At 42.4% G+C, this 23,557-nt stretch overlaps 1 long non-coding RNA gene across 1 annotated transcript in view; it reads left to right on the top strand.

Moving 5' to 3' along the window:
* The window catches only part of LOC133569985 (uncharacterized), a 37,768-nt gene extending 16,204 nt beyond the window's left edge, over positions 1-21,564 (top strand). Inside the window, exons 2-3 of the long non-coding RNA XR_009810006.1 lie at positions 21,305-21,403; positions 21,478-21,564. This is a non-coding gene — a long non-coding RNA (uncharacterized LOC133569985). The remainder of the gene's footprint in view (positions 1-21,304; positions 21,404-21,477) is intronic.
* The last annotated feature ends 1,993 nt before the right edge of the window (positions 21,565-23,557 follow it).

The raw sequence follows: 23,557 nt of genomic DNA, 5'->3' as shown, positions 1-23,557 counted from the left end.
CCTGTCAGCTCAGTGATCTCATACCCCAATAGCCAGTCTGGTGCCATTCTCTCTCCCTTGCGACCCCCAAGCTTCTTGGGGTTAGCTTTCATAACCTAAAGAGAAATCATACAACATTACTTATAATAGACAATCTATACAGAATACTGTAAGCTCTGTCCTTGTGAACAGCAGAGTTCCACTAAACTTTGTTTTCCCATAATGTTAGGGCAGAACATTTAGCAATCTGTATATACCTGTTGGCCAACAGCAAAGTTGTATGACTTGAATCCTTTCATGTGCTTTAGCTTGTAGTACTTGTTTTGTTTTTCTTTGGCAGCCTCATTGTTGGTTGTCACCTGAGAGTATAAAGGCAAGCTGTCTATTTAAAGTCCAAGAACAACTTTATTGAAACCTCAAACTAAAGTAATGAGAAGTAATGCTTACTAACTTTATCATGGACTGCTGACTGCTTTTCTTGTGTGTTACTGACATATTCTGCAACTTCATTTGGTGCAGGGTCAGTGTGGCTGATCGACTCGTGATCAATTCCCTCTGGAAGCTCTGATGGGAAGTGTGGCTTTCGCCCAATCATCACCTCAAATGACGTATGTTTTGTTGACTTGTTGTAGCTGGAACGGATGCCCGAGCAAACCTGTTCAACATACTAGTTCCAGTCATTCTACTGCTCATTCACCATCTATACACAATGATAGGAAAATGAGTGAAACTTATGGAACACAAACATATGATTGTAACATATACAGTACTGTCTAACTCCTTACATACATTGGAAAGATGGCGCTTAAGTGTTCCATTTGTTCTCTCATCTTGGCCATTTGTCTGGGGGTGGTAAGCTGCCGTCACAAGATGCCTGATGTTGAACTTCTCAAAGACTAAGTCATTGAGTTTCTGAAAAGAACACTAATATGACTCTTGGAGAACATTCAGTAAAGAGATCAATAAAAGATTGCTAAATGGCTGTGTCTGCATGAAACTATGCTTACCTTGTTATTGAACTCTTTCCCCTTGTCGCTGAGAATTTTGAGTGGTGCTCCCCAGCAATGAATCCATTTTATTAGACCTTGAAACACACCCTCGGCTGACTTGTCTCTGATTGGTTCTGCCTCAACCCACTTACAGAACAAGCAGGTGCCTGTGAGAACATACTTGAAGCCCTCTGCTGTTTCCTTGAATGGGTCGATCAGGTCAATGCCTACTAGCTTCCATGGCTCCTCAGCCTTCAATACAAAAAGATGACCAAAGAAAAGGAATGAAGACTTTAATCAAGACAAAGTACATAGTATGTAAAGGGAGAAATGGAAACAGGTGGATTCCAAGCGACAGTATACTGATACTCACATATATTGGCTTCAGTTCAGGCACCATCGTCTTGATTTCATGCACCTTCTGGCACTGTGGACGAGTTGCAATCTAAAAAAGAAGCAACATAATTCACTTTTGTGAGCAACATAGATTATTTAGAAACCAAACATGCAGAGAGAGTAATTCATTACAATTCAAGCTTACCCATTCTCTGACATCTTCTGTTATTGTTCGCCAGTAGAATCGTTCTGCAATATTGGCCTGAGTACGTTTTTCCCCCATGTGCCCACCATTTGTTCCCCTGCCATGAATGTCTCCAAGCACATGCTCTACCTGCAATAAAAAGAAAACAGCGAAAATCTGAGTTTGCATTCACAAACATCAGCCCTTGTGAACAAGACTTTCACTTTTCTTTGAGGTTCAGTCTCTGCTTTCTTGCTGGGCGTGGGAACATGATACAGTGTGTCTGTAATAGCTAAAGCAAGAACAATAACCGTCTATTAGTACATGTAAGTGCAGTCTTGTCTTTCCTTATTAAAACCTTGATCAATATGTCATTTAGCTCACCTGTGCTGATCCAACATCTCAGGCTCACATTGTTTGCCCTTCAGAGTATGAGACAGTCTACCTAATAGTAAACTACTTGGTTTCAACCTGTCTTATTTACCAAAACCAAGTAAACATGCAGGTGTGTAACCAATTCATTTACTATAAACAAAAGAAATGCACTTTAAACTAAGCATATAATGTAGACAGGCATAAGAACGAATTTAATTATTTTTTTTTTTTTCAGCACCTGATAATTAGCTACAGGGCCTGTTTTAAATTAATTGCACTTGTTGATTATTGCTCCTCTATTTAAAGCCAATAGATTCTACTTGGCCTCTTTAAGGTGATGATTAACTCAATTCATCTTTCTAAAAGGTGATGATTAACTCAAGGGCCTAAGTGGAGTTTGCTTCCTTACTTTAAGCGCATAGCTAGCCTAAGTTTAAGATGGTAATGATATATAACTCCAGTAGGGCCTAAACAAGTAAAATAAATTCAGTCTTGTATCCTACAGAGTACATTACAACACCACACAGTATCTCACCTTCGTATTCAAACTTTCTTGCAAATACGGCCAGAGTGTGCAGCCTCTTCCTTCTTGTGTCCTTGTCAAGGTTCTCAATCTCAGGTGGGGGTCTGCCTGACTTGATGTTATGCAATTCATCCTGAACCGAAGCCTGTCAAAATCATGAAAAAGATACATTGTAGCATATTGTACTGTACATTATTGTGCATATTGAAACGTATGCCAAGGGCTATGTATACAAGACGTACAACAGTCAATACATGAATGATGTAGACAGTGTAGTCTAGGCAGGCCACGTCTAAGTACTAGTAAGACACAGCAACAGTGTGACATAGCATTTGGGTTAGAAAGTTCCGAAATATTATACATACCATGTAAGTTTTCGCCCTTGGCCTTGAGTTGTTGTTCCCACTGACATTGCTGCAGTCGTCCTCTTCCATGACGGTATTGGACAGGATGGTCTCTTTCTCGCTAAACACACGTTAGTTTGTCAATGACGCTGCCCTGCCAAAAAACTGCCCGGCGCACTGGACTGCGCAGGAGCGCGCATGCGCACACCCCGCCTTAGCACTTATTTCGGCTGGGTACAAATTTGGCTTGACCCCGGGCACCGGGTCTTTCTGTGTGGAGTTTGCATGTTCTCTTTGCATGTTGTGGGTTCTACTCCAGGTACTCCGGCTTCCTCCCACCTCCAAAGACATGCACCTGGGGATAGGTTGATTGGCAACACAAAATCGGCCCTAATGTGTGAGTGTGAGTGTAAATGTTTTCTGTCTATCTGTGTTGGCCCTGCGAAGAGGTGGTGACTTGTCCAGGGTGTACTCCGCCTACCGCCCGAATGCCGCTGAGATAGGCTTTAGCACCCCCCACGACCCTAAAAGGGACAAGCGGTAGGAAATGGATGGATGGACAATAAATATGTGTATTTGATCCTTTTAAAGTCGGTAGTGGTGTCAAAAAAGCATCTAAAACTGTGACAGTCGTTAAGTTTGGAAACCTGGGAAAAGTATTACGAACACAACTGCAGATCTGTAGATAGATAAAACATTTTTTTTATTAGGGAGTGAACATTCATCACATTGTTGCTGGAAAGAGGCAAAAGTGTTAAATGTAAAAATATTTAATGTTGTTGATCCCCAAACTTGACCATCTTAAAAGGCTCTATCCACAAGAGAGGGAAGGAAAACATGATAAGCAGTGATGTGTGCAAGACTAGAAATAGTATGTAAACCAAAATAGCACTTGAACTGAAACTAAAGTCTGAACGAGGTTTTTAAGATTGGATTTTATGTTAAAGCGGAAGTAGAAGCCTGAATAGGAGAGCGAACCAGAGCCCTAAGAGGTAATGGTTTAGTTGAGTTAGCCTCCATAACTAGTCTAGTACTAAAACATAACATTTGGTAGTGTTAATCCTCCCGACTATTTGGGTCTTTGTAAATATTGTTTACGTAACATGTGAGTTTTCCTATTCCAAATAATGTGTAAAATCTGATTATCTAATTTTTGAAAGAAGGACTAAGGGAGAAAAAATAATTTACACTAGAACAAATAGGAACATTTCGGAAGTACATCCATTTTACAAAGTTCACACAAACCACTGTACAATTTTTTATTTTTATCCATCCATCCATCATCTTCTGCTTATCCGGGGTCGGGTCGCGGGGGCAACAGCCTAAGCAGGGAAACCCAGACTTCCCTCTCCCCAGCCAATTCGTCTAGCTCTTCCCGGGGGATCCCGAGGCGTTCCCAGGCCAGCCGGGAGACATAGTCTTCCCAACGTGTCCTGGGTCTTCCCCGTGGCCTCCTACCGGTTGGACGTGCCCTAAACACCTCCCTCGGGAGGCGTTCGGGTGGCATCCTGACCAGATGCCCGAACCACCTCATCTGGCTCCTCTCGATGTGAAGGAGCAGCGGCTTTACTTTGAGTTCCTCCCGGATGGCAGAGCTTCTCACCCTATCTCTAAGGGAGAGCCCCGCCACACGGCGGAGGAAACTCATTTCGGCCGCTTGTACCCGTGATCTTATCCTTTCGGTCATGACCCAAAGCTCATGACCATAGGTGAGGATGGGAACGTAGATCGACCGGTAAATTGAGAGCTTTGCCTTCCGGCTCAGCTCCTTCTTCACCACAACGGATCGGTACAATGTCCGCATTACTGAAGACGCCGCACCGATCCGCCTGTCGATCTCACGATCCACTCTTCCCTCACTCGTGAACAAGACTCCTAGGTACTTGAACTCCTCCACTTGGGGCAGGGTCTCCTCCCCAACCCGGAGATGGCACTCCACCCTTTTCCGGGCGAGAACCATGGACTCGGACTTGGAGGTGCTGATTCTCATTCCGGTCGCTTCACACTCGGCTGCGAACCGATCCAGCGAGTTTTTTATTTATTTTACTTTATTTGATTTTCTTTTTTTTCTGGTCCTGTCCAGCTTCTCAGGCAAATCATATAGTTGATTGAGATGCCCATATCGGCTGTTCAGATTTACTTTACTAAAGAGAAGTGTAGGATACTTTTCTTGTTGCCTTATTTAAATTTGACTTTATTAAATGTACTTATATTATCATTTGGTGCAGCCGGGCTGGAGAAGGAGGGGATAGAAAGAGAAAAAAAGGAAGACAGAGGGGGAAATTGTGGGGATAAGAGGGGGGTTAGACAGAGAGACAAAAACAACAACAGCAAACACAACAATAACAAAAACAACAACAATAGAACAACACCAGCACATACGATATGTACAAATATAATCGTAAAAGTGATAGCAAAGAAGCAGTTAGTGAAATAAATAATAATATAAAAATGACAATGAGCATTTTTACACTACAACTGGAGCAATACAAATACCAATAGAAATAGCGCTATTGATAATGAACAATACCAATAGTTTACCTCTATTATCAACAATACAGTTGTTCAAATGCAACAATACATATACATAACGATAACTAGAGATAAAAAAAAGGAATACCGAAAGATGGAGGGGAAGAGGGAGAGGCAACCTAAATTAATCTTGTAGATTGTTATAGTAACAATGAGTTAAGCTTTGTCAATATGCCATGTGTTACCCAGTTACCCTAGGGCAACAACGTTAATATATGTTTGATGAAACGTGATTATGTGCATGAGTGTATGTATGTATATGTACTTGTATATGTACAGAATGTGTACATGAATGTTTGTACAGTAAATGTATATGTACAGTATGTTTGTATGTATGTTTGTACCGTGAATGTGCATGTGGATGGACGAACTTGGAGTATGTAGGTATGTACTGTATATGTGTATGTATGTGGGAGCGTAGGTACCAATGTATGTATGTTTGTTTGTATGTATGTATGTATGTATAACGTTGTGTATGTGAGTATGTGTATTTGTATGTGCAATATATTTGACTCCCAGTGCGCGTGGGAGCCAGAGTACGGCCTCAGCCACCCAGAGAGCCCAACCCAAACAGCAGGTGTGATGCCCAGGGAACCAGGGACCACCGGCCCCACGCACCCAGGCCGGCAAGCGACGGGAACCCCAGAGCCCGACCCACCATGCCGCTTGGAAGAGCCAGCAGCAGGCCGCAGACAGACGCGCCTGGCAGAGGACAGGGCACGGGAGAAGCAGCGGACAGCCAGACCCCAAGCCAGCGAGAGACCACCCCCCACACGGGCAGAAAGGTGGGACGCCCCTCCCGGGGGTCCTAGAGACTCCCCGCAACCGGACGGGATGACCACCCCGCCCCACCAGCAACCGGGCCCCCACGAGCCCTCCCCCCACCCCCAGAGAGCACGGCACGACCCGCACCAGGCCACCCCACCCAAGTCGGCCGCCACAGGACCACCCAGCACTGCAGAAAATTTAAGTAAGGACCAGCGATCAAAATCTTCCTGTATTCTGGACAACAGTTTAATAAAGTTGGCTTTATAAAACTCTGCAAGCGTATTGTGACCTAGACCCAAGCCATAAGCAAACTAAGCGGCTGATTCGGGGCCCGCAGCCACTAAGAGGCCACCAAGAGAACACTTTTATTTACATTGTGTTAAAGTACCAGTAGAGAGGATAACAAGTTGCCTTTATATTGAAGCTATTATCGTATATGTCTGATTTATAACACCAAAAGACTTCCAAAGTTTGCGAATAAATAAATATGATCAAAATTCTGTGCTGGCCCTGCAATAAGGTGGCGACTTGTCCAGGGTGTACTCGCCTTCTGCTCGTGTGCAGCTGGGATAGTGCACCCCCTGCGACCCCAAAAGAAACAAGCGGTAAAACATTGACGGATGGATAGTATCAATCTCACTGAGATTCTTGAGCCATTTTGAGAGATAATGAGGAAGCCAGTCACATGATCGAGTAACGTCGCGCTCTGAACCAAAGATCCCTTCCCTATTAACAACAATGCTAATCAGCAGACTTTGTGAGAGCCAAAAACGATTACTTTTAGGAAAATTATGATCCAGGACCAGTGTTGGGTTAGTTACTGCAAACCAGTAACTAGTTATAGTTACGAATTACTTTATTTCAAAATTTAAAACTCATTTGTACACTCTAGCCTTTAAATAGACCCCCTTTTTAGACCAGTTGATCTGCCGTTTTTTTTCTTTTTCTCCTCTGTCCCGTTCTCCCTTGTGGAAGGGGGGGACAGGGCCGGTGGCCATGGGTGAAGTACTGGCTGTCCAGAGTCGGGACCCAGGATGGACCGCTCGTCCAGAGTCGGGACCCGGGATAGACCGCTCGCCTGTGTATCGGTTGGGGACATCTCCGCTGCTGATCCCCCTGCGCTCGGGATGGTTTCCTGCTGGCTCCCCTATAGACGGGACTCTCCCTACTATATTGGATCCACTTTGGACTGGACTCTCACCGTTATGTTGGATCCACTATGGATTGGACTTTCACAATAGGATGTTAGACCCGCTCGACATCCATTGCTTTCGGTCCCCTGGGGGGGTCGTGGGGGGGGATTGGGGGTTGCCCACATATGCGGTCCTCTCCAAGGTTTCTCTTTGTCATCATTGTCACCGACGTCCCACGGGGTGTGAGTTTTTCCTTGCCCTTATGTGGGCTCTGTACCGAGGATGTCGTTGTAGTTTGTTCAGCCCTTTGAGACACTTGTTATTTAGGACTATATAAATAAACATTGATTGATTGATTGATACTAACTCAGTTAATTACACCGAAAAGTGATGTGTTACTACGAAAACTAACTATTTAGTTACTTCTTTTTTTTAGATTTTGTTAAGGCTCCCTTTAATGCCTTTTTAGCCTTCATTTCAGTACTGTTATTGCACTGACGAATAATACAATGTGTTGATAAACTTGACATGCATTTGCATCACTGAATTCTGCCAAGCAACGTGGTCTACGTACAACACACAAAGACAAAGATATGTTTCAATGGGCCAACTTATTTCAGGCCAGAACAAATTGACAAACCTATTTTAAATATCTGCAACATAACATACATACGTAACAAACCACATAATAACATATCACAACATAGCTGTAAACCTGGTTTCACCCAAGGAAAGCACACATGACATGATTTTATGTCATGTCATTATATACAGCACACATACACACGCCGAACTAGGCGTTTTTTTGTCTCAAGAAATTCTGAAATAAAATCATGTCTTCAGGACATCAACACTGAACTGAAGCCCAGAACACTATGCATTTTCCCAGTGTTATAGTTTAGAAAAAATGAAAAATAGGATCCCTCTTTATGTTTGTGAACTTTATAGTCAATATATTCAGAGTGATGTGATAAGCAAACACTCTAGAAGTCCAGATTGAAAGAGTATATAAGATAATTTACAGAGTCTGTGTACCTTCAGTGATGAATGATGAGCAGAGGCAGAGTTTGGAGTGTTTTCTTCAGCTCGCTTTCCATGTTTATGTACTCACTGTCCACTGTGTCCAGGAACTTGGAACATGTTTTCGTGCCATTTGCCATTTGACGCCTGCTATCATGCTGATTACGGTATAGCTTGGTTAGTAGTGTGGCTGTGCCAGCAACTTGAGTGTTGCCGGTTCAATCCCTGCTTCCGCCATCCGTCACCGCCGTTGTGTCCTTGGGCAAGACACTTTACCTTCCTGCTCCCAGTGCCACTGGTTTAAATGTAACTTGATATTGGGTTTCACTATGTAAAGCGCTTTGAGTCACTAGAGAAAAAGCGCTATATAAGTACAATTTACTACTTACTACTACTACTACTACTACTAATTAGCTGCCTGAAAGCGTGTGACTCCACCGTAGAAATAGCCTGCATGTCTTCTAGCACATACGCTGCAATGGCTCTATCAATATTGTCCTGGCTAGCAGTCCCTCCGTTAAAATGGTGTCCTGGTGCCAAGTGCACATATGGACACCCTTTTGTTTGAACATGATGTTTGTTATGGACAATCTATGACGAGCACAAAAGTCCAATAACAAAACACCACTCAGGTTCAGATCCTGGCGGCCATTTTTCCAAATCACGCCTCTCCAGGTTTCACTGTCATTGCCAACACGAGCGTCGAAGTCCCTCAGTAGAACGAGGGAATCACCTGGGGGAGCACTTTCCAATATTCCCTCGAGTGTATCCAAAAAGGGTGTGTACTCTGAATTGCTGTTTGGTGCGTTAGCACAAACAACAGTCAGGACCTGTCCCCCCCACCCGAAGGCGGAGGTATGCTACCCTCTCATCCATCGGATTGAACTCCAACGTGCATGCTTTGAGCCGGGGGAAAACAAGAATTACTACCCCAGCACGTCGCCTCTCACTGCGTGCATCGCTAGTGGGAAAGAGAGTCCAGCCCCTCTTGAGAGAACTGGTTCCAGAGCCCTTGCTGTGCGTCGAAGTGAGTCCGACTATCTCCAGCCGGAAGTTCTCCACGTCGCGCACTAGCTCATGCTCCTTCCCCCCCACTGAGGTGACATTCCACGTCCCAAGAGCTACTTTATGAAGCCAAGGATCAAACCGCCAAGTGTCCAGCCTTCGTCTTCCGCCCAGCTCACACTGCACCCAACCTCCATGGCTCCTCCCATGAGTGGTGAGCCCACCAGGCGCTCGCCATCGTGCCCCAATTCCGGGCCTGGCTCCAGCGGGGGTACCCCAATGACCTGCGTCCGGATGAGGGAAAACTGAGTCTCAGTTGGTTTATTTCCATAGAAGTCTTCGAGCTGCTCTTTGTCTGATCACTCACCTTGGACCTGTTTGCCTTGGAAGACCCTACCATGGGGCATAGAACCCCCCGGACAATATAGCTCCTAGGATCATTGGGACATGCAAACTCCTCTGCCACGATAAGGTGGCAGCTCAGAGAGGAGTTAATGGTTACAATGAAACACAAATAAGCATATAAATAAAGTCAGCTTGTTTTTCCACTCTACTAATACACTAGACACCACAAGCTTACAAGACTGCCCCACAGATGGCTTTTGTCTGAATTCATAGCATGGTAAATTTCTTTGGGGTAATACTATACATACATTAATGCCTTCATGTGTCATGATCAATGGACTCACTAGTTGAGGACCAAAAGTGTATTGACATGTGATGAGAGCACAGCATCAACATATACAACCCAATTCAAACAACTTTTCTCACTCATGGTGTAAATTATCTATAACCAACAAATAAAGTCACACATAACACACATACTAATAATAATAATAATAATAATGGATTAAATTTATATCGCGCTTTTCTATTGTTAGATATTCAAAGCGCTCACAGTGAAGTGGGAACCCATCATTCATTCACACCTGGTGGTGGTAAGCTACATCAGTAGCCACAGCTGCCCTGGGGTAGACTGACGGAAGCGTGGCTGCCAGTTTGCGCCTACGGCCTCTGCGACCACCACCTATCATTCATTCATCATTCATTCACCAGTGTGAGCGGCACCGGGGGCAATGGTGAAGTGTCCTGCCCAAGGACACAACGTTCAATTCAAAGCCTCTCTTATAGGAGAATGTTCTACATTTTGAAATTAGAAAGTATATGTTGCACCCTGGACATCATTAATCCATTGCTATTATTTGTGTTATTATTGCATTGGTACAAACCCCGTTTCCATATGAGTTGGGAAATTGTTTTGGATGTAAGTATAAACGGAATACAATGATTTGCAAATCATTTTCAACCCATATTCAATTGAATGCACTACAAGACAATATATTTGATATTCAAACTCATAAACTTAATTTTTTTTTTTTTTGCAAATAATAATTTACTTAAAATTTAATGGCTGCAACACGTGCGAAAGTAGTTGGGAAAGGGCATGTTCACCACTGTGTTACATCACCTTTTCTTTTTAACATCCATCCATCCATATTCTACCGCTTATTCCCTTTGGGGTCGCGGGGGGTGCTGGTGCCTATCTCAGCTACAATCAATAAATGTTTGGGAAATTAGGAAACTAATTGTTGAAGCTTTGAAAGTGGAATTCTTTCCCATTCTTGTTTTATGTAGAACTTCAGTCGTTCAACAGTCCGGGGTCTCCGCTGTCGTATTTCACGCTTCATTAGGCGCCACACATTTTCGATGGGAGACAGGTCTGGACTCCAGGCGGGCCAGGAAAGTACCCGCACTCTTTTTTTTTTTTTACAAAGCCACGCTGTTGTATCACGTGCTGAATGTGGCTTGGCATTGTCTTGCTGAAATAAGCAGAGGTGTCCATGAATTAGACGGTGCTTAGATGGCAGCATATGTTGTTCCAAAACCTGTATGTACCTTTTAGCATTAATGGTGCCTTCACAGATGTGTAAGTTACCCATGCCTTGGGCACTAATGCACCCCCATACCATCACAGATGCTGGCTTTTGAACCTTGTGTCAATAACAGTCTGGATGGTTTGCTTCCCCTTTGGTCCGGATGACACGATGTTGAATATTTCCCAAAAAAATTTGAAATGTGGACTCGTCAGACCACAGAACACTTTTTCACTTTGTATCAGTCCATCTTAGATGATCTCGGGCCCAGAGAAGCCGGCGACGTTTCTGGATGTTGTTGATAAATGGCTTCTGCCTTACATAGTAGAGCTTTAACTTGCACTTACAGAACTGTATTTATTGACAGTGGTTTTCTGAAGTGTTCCTGAGCCCATGTGGTGACATACTTTAGAGATTTATGTCGGTTTTTGATACAGTGGGGGGATACTTAGGGATCGAAGGTCACGGTCATTCGATGTTGGTTTCCGGCAATGCCACTTAAATGGACTGATTTCTCCAGATTCTCTGAACCTTTTGATGGTATTACGGACCGTAGATGTTGAAATCACTAAATTTCTTGCAATTGCACTTTGAGAAACGTTGTTCTTAAACTGTTTGACTATTTGTTCACGCAGTTGTGGACAAAGGGGTGTACCTCGCCCCATCCTTTCTTGTGAAAGACTGAGCATTTTTTGGGAAGCTGTTTTTATACCCAATCATGACACTCACCTGTTCCCAATTAGCCTGCACACCGGTGGGGTGTTCCGAATAAGTGTTTGATGAGCATTCCTCACCTGTATCAGTATTAATTGCCACCTTTCCCAACTTCTTTGTCACGTGTTGCTGGCATCAAATTCTAAACTTAATGATTATTTGCAAAAAAAAAAAAAAGTTAATCAGTTTGAACATCAACTATGTTGTCTTTGTAGCATATTCAACTGAATATGGGTTGAAAATTATTTGCAAATCATTGTATTCCGTTTATATTTACATCTAACACAATTTCCCAACTAATATGGAAACAGGGTTTTTATTATTTGTGTTCTTAACTGGGCCACCACCACCATGTATTTATAAATGATATGTCGTATGTAAAGATATTTCAGGCCAACAATAGGATAATGTAAACAACACTGCCAGACCCACAATAGGTTTATAGTAAGTATGTGAATGATCAACAATCAATAATATTGGCAGAAATAGAAAGCCCCTAAGTCGATTGACGGCCCCAAAATCAAATTTTGCTTAGGGTCACATGGAGGTTGGACTAAGATTTATATTTAACATTTATATATAAATTTTACATTTAGATTTAGATTTAAAGGCCTACTGAAATTCGATTTTTTTTATTTAAACGGGGATAGCAGGTCCATTCTATGTGTCATACTTGATCATTTGGCGATATTGCCATATTTTTGCTGAAATGATTTAGTAGAGAACATCCACGATAAAGTTCGCAACTTTAGGTGCTAAGAGAAAAGCCCTGCCTCTACCGGAAGTCGCAGACGATGACGTCACATGTTGATGGCTCCTCACATCCTCACATTGTTTTTAATGGGAGCCTCTAACAAAAAGTGCTATTCGGACCGAGAAACCGACAATTTTCCCATTAATTTGAATTTGAGCAAGGATGAAAGATTCATGTTTGAGGATGTTGATAGCGACAGACTAGAAAAGAAAAAAAGGGTAAAAAAAAAAAATTACGCGATTGCATTAGGACGGATTCCGATGTTTTTAGACACATTTACTAGGTTAATTCTGGGAAACCCTTTATCTTTCTATTGTGTTGCTAGTGTTTTAGTGAGTTCAATAGTACCTGATAGTCGAAAGGGTGTCTCCAGGGGTGTCTTGACGCGCAGTGTCTCAGGGGAGTCGACGGCAGCTATGGACGGCACAAGCTTAGCTTTTCTCCGCTAAGAACTGACTTTTTAACCACAAATTTCTCACCGAAACCTGCTGGTTGACATTCGGTAGGGGTTCATGTTCGCTTGACCGCACTCTGATCCATAGGAAAGTTTCACCTCCAGGAATTTTAAACAAGGAATCACCGTGTGTCTGTGTGGCCAAAGGCTAAAGCTTCCCAACTCCATCTTTCTACTGTGACTTCTCCAATATTAATTGAACAAATTGCAAAAGATTCAGCAACACAGATCTCCAAAAAACTGTATAATTATGCCGTTAAAGCAGACGACATTTAGCTGTGTGTGTGCGCAGCGCTCATACTTCCTAAAAACCCGTGACGTCTTGCGTACACGTCATCATTACACGACGTTTCGAAGACGAAACTCCCGGGAAATTTTAAATTGTAATTTAGTAAACTAAGAAGGCCGTATTGGCATTTGTTGCAATGTTAATATTTCATCATTGATATATAAACTATCAGACTGCGTGGTGGGTAATAGTGGGTTTCAGTAGGCCTTTAACATTTGGGTTTAAATTTAACATTCAGGTTCATGTTTAACATTTTAGTATAGATTTTAAAGGGTAACTTTTTGGGAATTTTGTAGACCGTTCACAATCATTATGAAAGACATGATTTTCTTTTAATTAATTGTAAATATTAAATACATTTGATCAAAAGTCGGTTTACAATGCAGCCTATGGGAGCCATTTACCATATTTTCCGCACTATAAGGCGCACCGGATTATAATGCGCACCTTGAATGAATGGCCTATTTTAAAACTTTGTTCATATATAAGGGGAACCGCATTATAAGGCGCATAGAATAGACGCTATAGTAGAGGCTGGGGTTACGTTATGCATCCTTTAGATGGAGCTGCGCTGAAGGGAATGTCAACAAAACAGTCAGATAGGTCAGTCAAACTTTATTGATAGATTACAAACCAGCGTTCTGACAACTCCGTTCACTCCCAAAATGAATAAACAGCTGTTATATTATTTTCCCCGATTCCATAAACATGTAAAAAACAGTCTGATACTGTTACGGTAAATCAAACGTTAGTGCAATCACAATATAGTAACGCTCAAAATAGTACAAAGCCATAATATATCAATAACTCAACGTTGCTCAAACAATAATGTCACACAACACAACACACAAAATAAACATGTAAAGCTCACTTTATTAAGTTATTCCTCATCCACGAATCCCTCAAATTCTTCTTCTTCAGTGTCCGAATTTGTCAGACCGCGGTGAGGGAAGTCTTGTCTTGGTCTTTCTGTCTTGTGATTTACATGTTTTATTTTGAAGAGCAAATCCTCTTGTTTCAGATCACGGGCCCTACCTCTTGTGTCACCAGTCTGATGTCATCCCTGACCCTTGATTGTTTCCACCTGTTTCCCATTATCCTCATATCCTATTTAAGCTCATGCCTCCTCTTGTCCTGTGCCAGATCGTCTCGTGCTTACGTGTCTTTCTAGCATACATGTCCATGTTGATATCCTTGTCTTGCCTTTTTCCTGGTTTTCCTCTTTTAATCGAGAAATCATTTTGCAGTAATTTTGAGTTTGTTTTATTCTCCTTCGAGCGCCCTTTGTTATCCTTCGTCCAACTTAGTTGGTGAGATTTTGTGTTTCTCTAAATTACATTTTTTGTCTCATTGATTGATTGATTTTTTGTTAATTCATATTTAGTGTACATATATAGTTCCTTTTGTGTTTTCCTCCTGTTGGAGCGCTTTATGTTATTGTTACATTGAATACGACTTTATTGTTAGTTCATTCTCTTGTTAGTTACTTCCTCCTATTTTTTGGAGTGATTTTGATTTACCTTTTTCCGGAATTATTTTCCGCGTAATTATTGTTAATTCTTGCGAAATACTTTTTGCTCTGGAGGTAAAAAAGTAATTTCAAAATAAAAGCTTAATTTTGGAACTTCCTCACTGCATCTGGGTTCACTCCTTATTCTGAGTCCTGACAGAATCAAACAGTTGGGATAATACGACATCCAACATGCTCCGTCTCGTCAAAGTCGTCATTACACGAGTCAGTGTCGCTCCTGTTAATGTTAAATTCTCTCGCTGCTGCTCTATTCCCGTCTTCTACTGTGTGACTGATCGCCTTGAGTTTAAACTCTGCGTCGTAAGCGTGTCTCTTAATAGGAGCCATTTTGGGGTCTTTACATAAACACACAGAAACGGCACGCCTCCCGCAGTCATATATCCCAGCATGCACCGTGGGCCTCTTCTTCTACGGGGGAAAATGAAGTTGGCGGCTGCTTACCGTAGTAGAAGCGCGCTTCTTCTTTTACGGGGGAAAATGAAGTCGGTGGCTGCTTACCGCAGTTGCGAGACCTGTTGTGGCTCAATATTGGTCCCTATATAAGGCGCACCGGATTATAAGGCGCACTGTCAACTTTTGAGAAAATTTGAGGTTTTTAGGTGCGCCTTATAGTGCGGAAAATACGGTAATTCTGCCCATAGATGTGAGGAACTCACATGGCTGCAGTAGTTGAGACTCCAAGATGCAGGAAACGGCAGGACGACTTGCAGGTAAGAGTCTTTTATTGTACTCAAAATACAAAATGTAGGAGGAGGAGTCATGCATACCGCAAAAGGTCCTAAACATAATTAATCTTTGAGCACTGACAAACAGTCGAGGCAGGGATAAATAACAGCCTGATTGGCAACTGCAACCCGGTGTGCCAGGCTACCAATCAGGGACAGGTGAGAGAGACGAGTGCTCAGGGAGACATGCAGGAATTGGAACAAAAATAAGAGTGCTCCAAGGAAACAAACACCAATTAAGGAAACATAACCAGACATGAAGTGACAGATTGTCATAATAGAACCCCTAAAAAAACATCCAAACACCTCCATTAAGGTTTTACATACATGATGTAAGTATATATGTAATGTACTAATGGGCACATTTGAGTATACATATTTAAAAAAACGCATCACAACGTTCGCTTTTTTCTTCAACATCACTGATCACTGCTTAGTGCAGACTATATTAGAGCCAACAAAGGTAATAAAAATCACTTACTGTATAAGGGGCACTATCATTAGGATGCCAACTGCTAGGATGTTTCCATATATTCCCGTTTAGACGAACAATGTCTCATAATTCCCGTGAAGAAGCGGGGTGGGGCGGTACAAGCATGTTTCTTGTCATTCTCACCAGTTCCAGGTCCTAAATGGTTGTCAAAGTGTTCCAACTACTGGATTATCTCCTCAGCTATCTATTTTCCAGATGAAAGGCATGATTCATGATCTACATTAAATTCAAAGGAAGCAAGGAAGCAGCAGACCGCTCGATGATGTAAACATCGGCAACACAGGAAGTGATCATGTCACCGCTCTAGTTTGTCTGCGTTAGCGCTTATAATAACAATATCACTACTACTTGGTTAATATTCAAGATGTTGGCCCTTTTTGAATTTTTATTTATCAAATTTTATAGGTAATGGTGGAGCTCCCATAGGCTCTACTCTAAGCGGACTTTTATTTACATTTACTTAATATTTACAATGCATTAAAAAAAAAATCATCATCATGTCTTTCCTAATGATTATGAATGATAGGCAAAGTTTCCAACTAAGTGCAGTTCCCCCTCATAAGATTTAGATTTAACATTTATATGTAATATTTATATAAATATATTTAAGATTTAGGTTTAGCTATAACATTTATATTTACATTTAAGGTTTAAATGTGACATTTAGATTTAAATACAACATTTAGATATTATATTTCGATTAATAGTATGTTTCCTGTTTTTTGTTTTGTATGGTATATGGAAAACGGCTACTAAATTTTGTGGAATGAGTATTTACAAGTGATTAAACTGTCAGAGGTTGAACTCTTAATGGACAAACTGGGTCAGGGTCATTCCCAGTTAATTTCACTTGCTGGTAGCTGATACATTGAGCTGATTCAGTAGATAAGCACTTCCCTGACTTTGCTTAATCCTGAACCCAGCATAGCTGAACGTCAACTCTGAATGAACTTAACACTTTGCACACACAGTATATTACTGTAGAACCAAAGAGGAAAATGTAGTATGTAGTCCTTTTGGGGACGGCGTGGTGCAGTTGGAAGAGTGACCGTGCCAGCATTCTGAGGGTTCCTGGTTAGGGTTGGGTATCGTTTGAATTCGAACGATTCCGATTCTTTGTTTCGATTCCGATTCCCGACGATTCTCGATTCCGATTCTTCTTGTACCATGCTAGGATCAATGTGTTTGACGGATAGTCCCTGGAAGGTGGTATGTATTTTGGGTTGAGAGTTTTCACCATATCCCTGCAAACATAAACAAACATGTAATATTGCTGTTACTGTTTAGCCCAGTATCAATTAGCTTAGCTCTAACGTTATTGCTTAACTAACCTAAATGTTGGAGATTCCACCTCTGAAAAGGGATGCAGTCTTTTGACTATGTGTGCAGTGACATTTCTGTGGCACTTTTCCGTCTGTGGCTCCGACATCTTCCCCATTGACGCTACGGTGAACGGAGTACGCTGAGCACATCGCGGAGCTTGGCTAGCAGGTTGTAAATTGTCTATGAAAAAATACACGGGCTAATTTGTTAGCTGCCTCAATGTTGGCACAAAACACATTACTTATTGCATATATATTGTTTTACTTACCGGATTCGGACTGAAGTGCAGTCACCGGGGTACCAGGCTGGGTGTCGGAGCCGGAGCCAGAGGAAGGGGCTGAGGAGGACGGTCGGCGCAGAGCGTTGAAGACGGGAAACGCATTTATTTGTACTCCATGAACTCGGAGGTGCTTCATCATGTTGGGCGTGCACCCTCCTAAGTACGAAACAGTCCTTTCGCATTTGTTACATTCCGCCGATATTTCATTTTTTTTAGTAAAATAAAGCCACACTTTCGACCGCCAACGCCCGCTATCCATGCTTGACTGACTCGCTCAGCTACATAAGCTCGGCTATGCTAACACTTCCGGCGGTGGGCGCTTTTTCTTTGGTGTTCAGCGGCTTCTTCTTCCGGTCGGCGGACTTATTCTTTTTTTCCGGTCGGCGGACTGGGTATCGAAACTAGGAATCGAAATTTAAACTTTTGAACAATTGCGGGAGAATCGGAAAGTTAGTCCCGGTTCCAAACGATACTCAATACCCAACCCTATTCCTGGTTCGATCCCCACTTCTACCAACCTCGTCACGTCTGTTGTGTCCTTGAGTAAGACACTCACCCTTGCTCCTGATGGGTTGTTGCTAGGGCCTTGCATGGCAGCTCTTGCCATCAGTGTGTGAATGTATGTGTGAAAGGGTGAATGTGGAAATAGTGTCAAAGCGCTTTGAGTACCTTGAAGGTAGAAAAGCACTATACAAGTATAACCTATTTATTTAATATAAATGTAAATGTGATGAAATTGAGCAACATTAAATGTGAGAAAAGTGTGTCAAATGTTAGAAAAGCAAGCTAAATGTAAGAAATATATCTGCTAAAAAAGTGTGTCGGAACGTTTACATTCAGCATGCAAAAGAAGGATCACAGCGCAGATGATTGGATGGAACAAATGTCATTTAGACCAATGACTTCGCTCCATACTCATTTATTGACAGTGAATCATTGAATAGTAAATGAATACCTAAAATCCTGAACATGACCAATGTATGATAATTTTACACCACTAATAATCCAGGTCTTTCTTAATTCTGCTAAATAGAGATTGTATGCAATATTTAAATTCTCCACCGGTTGTTAGTATTTTTGGACTCCAAAAATACTAACCAGGTATTTTTAATACTATATATACTAACCAGGTGTGAATGAATGAAGGGATTTCAGCTCAGTGGCCACATGAAGATAAATCTACTCCCAACTGGTAAAATCCCAGCACGATAACTTAAAAGTAAAGACAGCCTCAGATTGTTTTCTTTGTTTGAAAATAGGACAAGCACATTTTGAAAATGTACATATCAAAATGTTGGGTTTTATTTCCACTTAACATGTTGCGGTTTATAGTATTCTACCTTTATTTGTCGTTATTTATACTTTATGAATAAATTATGTGACATTGTTTATCAGTCCATTGGTGTTCATTTTCAATCAAGATAAAAGAAATGTAAAAATCAAATTACAGGATGTTATTTATGTAGTGTGATCATTCTCCTCGACTGATGTACTAACATCAAGTGGTCTTATTTTTTGTAGATATGTAGCATAATCTACATAGACACAAATAATTGCTATTGCGACATCCAGTGGACACACTTAGAAGAGCAGTTTCTTTCATTCAAAATTTCGGCTCATTTTTATACTTGGCAAACTCATCCCGCGGGCCGGATAAAACCTGTTCGGATCCGACCCGCGGGCCTTACGTTTGACACCCCTGCTCTGAGGGTATATCCATATGAACACGGAGAGTTTCAAAAACACATATTTGGGGTTAAAACAATCTCCATCCACACAAGTGTAGTTTCAAAACTGTCTATGTCTACACAACAACACATACACCTGCTGTCATGCACATTTTGTCCAATCAGAAGCCTGAAAAAAGCAGCAATATCTGACTTGGTGCAGCATAACAGCTCCTATTATGTTTATTTTGATCGACTTAATGTGTACAATGACATGTACTGTACATTATCTTTAAAACCAGCCTTCAGGTACAGAAAGCCCTGGGAACATTATTAAAGAGCAAATACTCGCCTGTGCTGCTTAAACCAAACACTCATAGAATTATAACAACAGGGTGATGCACAGTTGCACTGACGTGTACATTCTTTCTTAAATCAGCATAGCTAATAAGCCAAGGAAACCCTTTTGCATGTTTAATGGAATAATAAAGCATTTAATAGATTATATAGGGATATAGTATATGTGCAATGAAATGTATATTTGTTTTAATTATCAGTACACACTACAAGGAGGACGCTCCATCATGTTTTTTTTTTGTTGATTGGTCGCTTTTTACGCGCGAGCACGGTCTACAAAAATGAAAGCAACACACGTGCGTTAACTTCATGATTTGTCCTTAAACAAGGACTAAGATAATGTTGCACCTTTCTTATGGCGCCGAGCAAAAAGTCTTGCTTGTCAAAGTTGTCCCATCAAGTGGAGATCCAACAGCGATTTCATCCAAAACAGCTGAATGTCATTAGCACTGGCGGGAGTGTGGCAAAGCCTATTTTTATGTGTCTTTTTTAGTATTGTTGAGTGAAAAGAGCAGCATGTTTACAGTAAGTCATCTTATAGAGTGTTTAAAGTAATGGTTCCCAAACTTTTGCAGGCTGGCGCCCCCTTGGCTCCCCAGTGAATTCCTAGCGCCCCCCCACAGACACATATGGAAACAAACACCTCTTTCTTGATATTTGGTATGCTGCAATTTGAAAAGAGAAAGGTTAAACACAAATGTGTATTTCACAAATAAAACCCAATTTAGTAAACCAATTTATTTTTTAGCAGTTTTAACTGTTTCAGCAACATAGAATGGTAAATAAACATTCCACCAGTAACCTTCATTGTCTCACACTTAATATTAATGGGATGGAGTCTATGCTGTCGGATCTGACTGGGACAGAGTGGCGTGTGGTAACCGGACCCTGATGCGTCGTCCACTGACTCGTCCTGCTGCACGTGTTGTGTACAAATCGTCAAACAAACGTTCGAACTTCTGACTTCGACTTCGGACTGCCGCCCCCCTACCGCCCCCTTCTTCCTCACCGCCCCCCCAGATCTTTCCACCGCCCCCAGGGGGGCGGTACCGCCCACTTTGGGAACCACTGGTTTAAAGCAACAAGGCAGTGTTGTTGAGCTTGGAAACGTCATCACAAGTCTCCGTCTGTGCCGTGTACACTCATAGGCTCGGTGCAGAGTTTTGGAACTCTGGAACTCTGCACTTTGGCCAGCGTTTACAAAAATCTGCGTTTTTAAAGACAAAAGTGTGCGTCTGCGTGTGGACAGGCTAGACACAGAGATAAGTATGCTTTTATTAAATATCTGTGTTTGTGTGGACATGGCCTAAGTATATATTTTAGGTAATGTAGTAACAGGCACATTAAATAATAACATACAATATTTACATATTTTGCTCATCTTAAGCATACGGCGGCAGCGCATTAATTTTATAGACGCATCTCTATGTTCACTCTTTTTTCAACAACATCACTGATGAGGATAGGATAGGATAGAACTTGTATTTATTCCACAATGGGGAAATTATGTTGCTGCAGTGCCGGTTTTTACATACAGGAGCAGAAGTAAAACATAATAAAAAACAAAAAATATTAAATAAATGCTGGATACTGCGCTCTAATATGTATAGATAAAACATCTAATAAAACAAAAAAACACTAACATGTGTTTAAAGGGAGATGTGGCCATTGCGCCTGCAGGAGCAAATGTGACCGCCTCTGTCTATTGTGCTGAGGACGAGCACCATCGGATAGGGGCGGGGCATGGACTGATGGTGAGACACAGCCGGCGGGTGATTAGATTTCGCAGATGGTACGTGTTAATCTAATCATCTTTTGTCTTTAACAGTAAGCAGCCGGGAGCAGGAGGGCAGAAAGGACACGGATGTGACTGAAATGTCACGTTCTGCGGGAGAAAGAGTTGGGTAAAATCTATGTGCATTAAAAACTTTGTTCAACTTTGCACGCCTGGCTCCTGTGAAGTGTCTTGTCAGTGGGACCGCTAGTAAGAGACTTCCACAATCCGTATCGCACACCAAAAAAAAAAAGATGACAGTAATCACGTAAGTGCATTTTGAAGTCTTATGGCTATGGGTAGAAAGGACCTGCGGTAGTCAGTCTAATGTTGAAGGAGCTACTCATGGCCTCCACAGTGCCTTGCATGTGGTGAGAGGGATTGGACATTATGGATGTCAACTTGGACAGCATTCTTCTGCCAGCCACCTCCTCAATGCTGTCTAGTGGGCAGCCTAGGGCGGAGTCAGCTCTCTTAATCATTTCATTAAGTTTATGCCTTTCTCTGACAGTGCTGCCCTCGCCCCAACAAACGACGGCATAGAACACCGCAGAAGCCACCACAGTGTCGTAAAAACTGCACAGCAGTGACTGAAAGACCTTAGTCTCCTCAAGAGGTGTAGGCGACTTTGGTCTTGACTGCGTTATGTCAATTACAAGCTATTTTGTTTTGCAAAAGAGTTCAGCTGATGTGCACTCCAACTGACAAAGCCTGAGATGACTTCTCTGTATTCATGCTCGCTCCCTTCAGACACACATCCCATCACGGCAAAGTCGTCCGAGAACTTCGGCAAATGGCAGGGATTCGACTCATGTCTGAATCCTGAGAGATATAGCATGAACAGGTAAGAGGAGAGCACCGTCCCCTGGGGCACCCCATGTGCTGCAAACTTCCACATCGGAAGAATAGTCGCGCAGCCTCTCATACTGTGGCCTGTCCATGAGATAGCTAACGATGCATGTAGCCAGGTGATGGTGCACTGCCGCCTTTTCCAGTTTCACCCGCAGCAGTGCTGGCTGGTTTGTGTTGAATGCACTGGAGAAGTCACAGAACATGACTCAGGTTTGGCTGAGAGAATTTGCAGGCTTTAAATATGTTTCATTGAAAAATAAATATTAATAAATAAGATCATGATGCAGAGTTATAAAATGTTATTACAAAATGTGTGATTTTAAAATCTCCTGAGGGAAATGTATATGCATTGTGTTAATTGTGTTGCAAAGCGGAACAATTGTTGTGATGTTGCGAACCCACGGACTGTAAACAAGGCAGAACATGCAATAAGGGAAGGTGCTTGAGCACGTTGTCTTCAGCTCCTCAAAAGATTTAAGTGTATTCTTTGAAGTGTTTATTAGAACCTTATGGAGAGGCGGAGCCAACGGGCCGACGGTGAGGCAGGGCATGCTGCAGCCCTGCCCAAGATGGCGGCAAGGATGCGGATGATGCAGCGGAGCGGAGAGGCGGGGTTTGCTGGGAGCAACGCCGCCACAATCTAAATCACGTGCGTGGCACATACACCGGCACACAATTAATTTATCTCCTCCTGCTGTATAAAAGGGGAGAAGGAGGAGAGATCGAGGAAGGAGTTGGAGAGAGGAGATCGAGGAGTGGAAGCAAAAGAGCGCACGATGACGACGCGGCCGACTGAAGGAGAGCTAGGAGCGAGCAGGAGGGAAGGAGCTGAAAAGCGACCAGACCGAAAGACAAGCTTGGTATTTAAATAATAAAAGAGTCAAACCTGCTCAAGAGAGATGTCCTTTCTGGGTGGTCCACAACCCACACGACAACGGCTTAAGTCTGTCACATTTGGCACCCAGTGTGGCTAGACCACCGGAGGTGGGAGAGGACGATCCCCTGTGGGCCCTCATCTGGCAGCAAACAGCCGACAGAATTTTTCACTCCTGCAAGCGCTGGCGGACCAGGTGGGGGGATGCAGCGAGTGCCCTCCCCCCAAAGAAGTAGCGGAGGAGCATAACAAGGGAGACGGCAGTGTAGAGGACACCCATCTCTACATGTCCCTAAAGCTGACCAACACGCCGGATTGTACAAACGTAGTCAGCTGGAGGCGTGTCTTAATTAAATTAAACAATGGATGTCCTCTAACTTTTTGCAACTCAATGCCAAGAAAATGGGA

This window comes from Nerophis ophidion, linkage group LG02 (assembly GCF_033978795.1).
Source record: "Nerophis ophidion isolate RoL-2023_Sa linkage group LG02, RoL_Noph_v1.0, whole genome shotgun sequence".
In the NCBI taxonomy this organism is placed as follows: Eukaryota; Metazoa; Chordata; class Actinopteri; order Syngnathiformes; family Syngnathidae; genus Nerophis; species Nerophis ophidion.
Note: the sequence above shows the minus strand (reverse complement) of the source record. Positions and strands in the feature narration are given on the sequence as shown.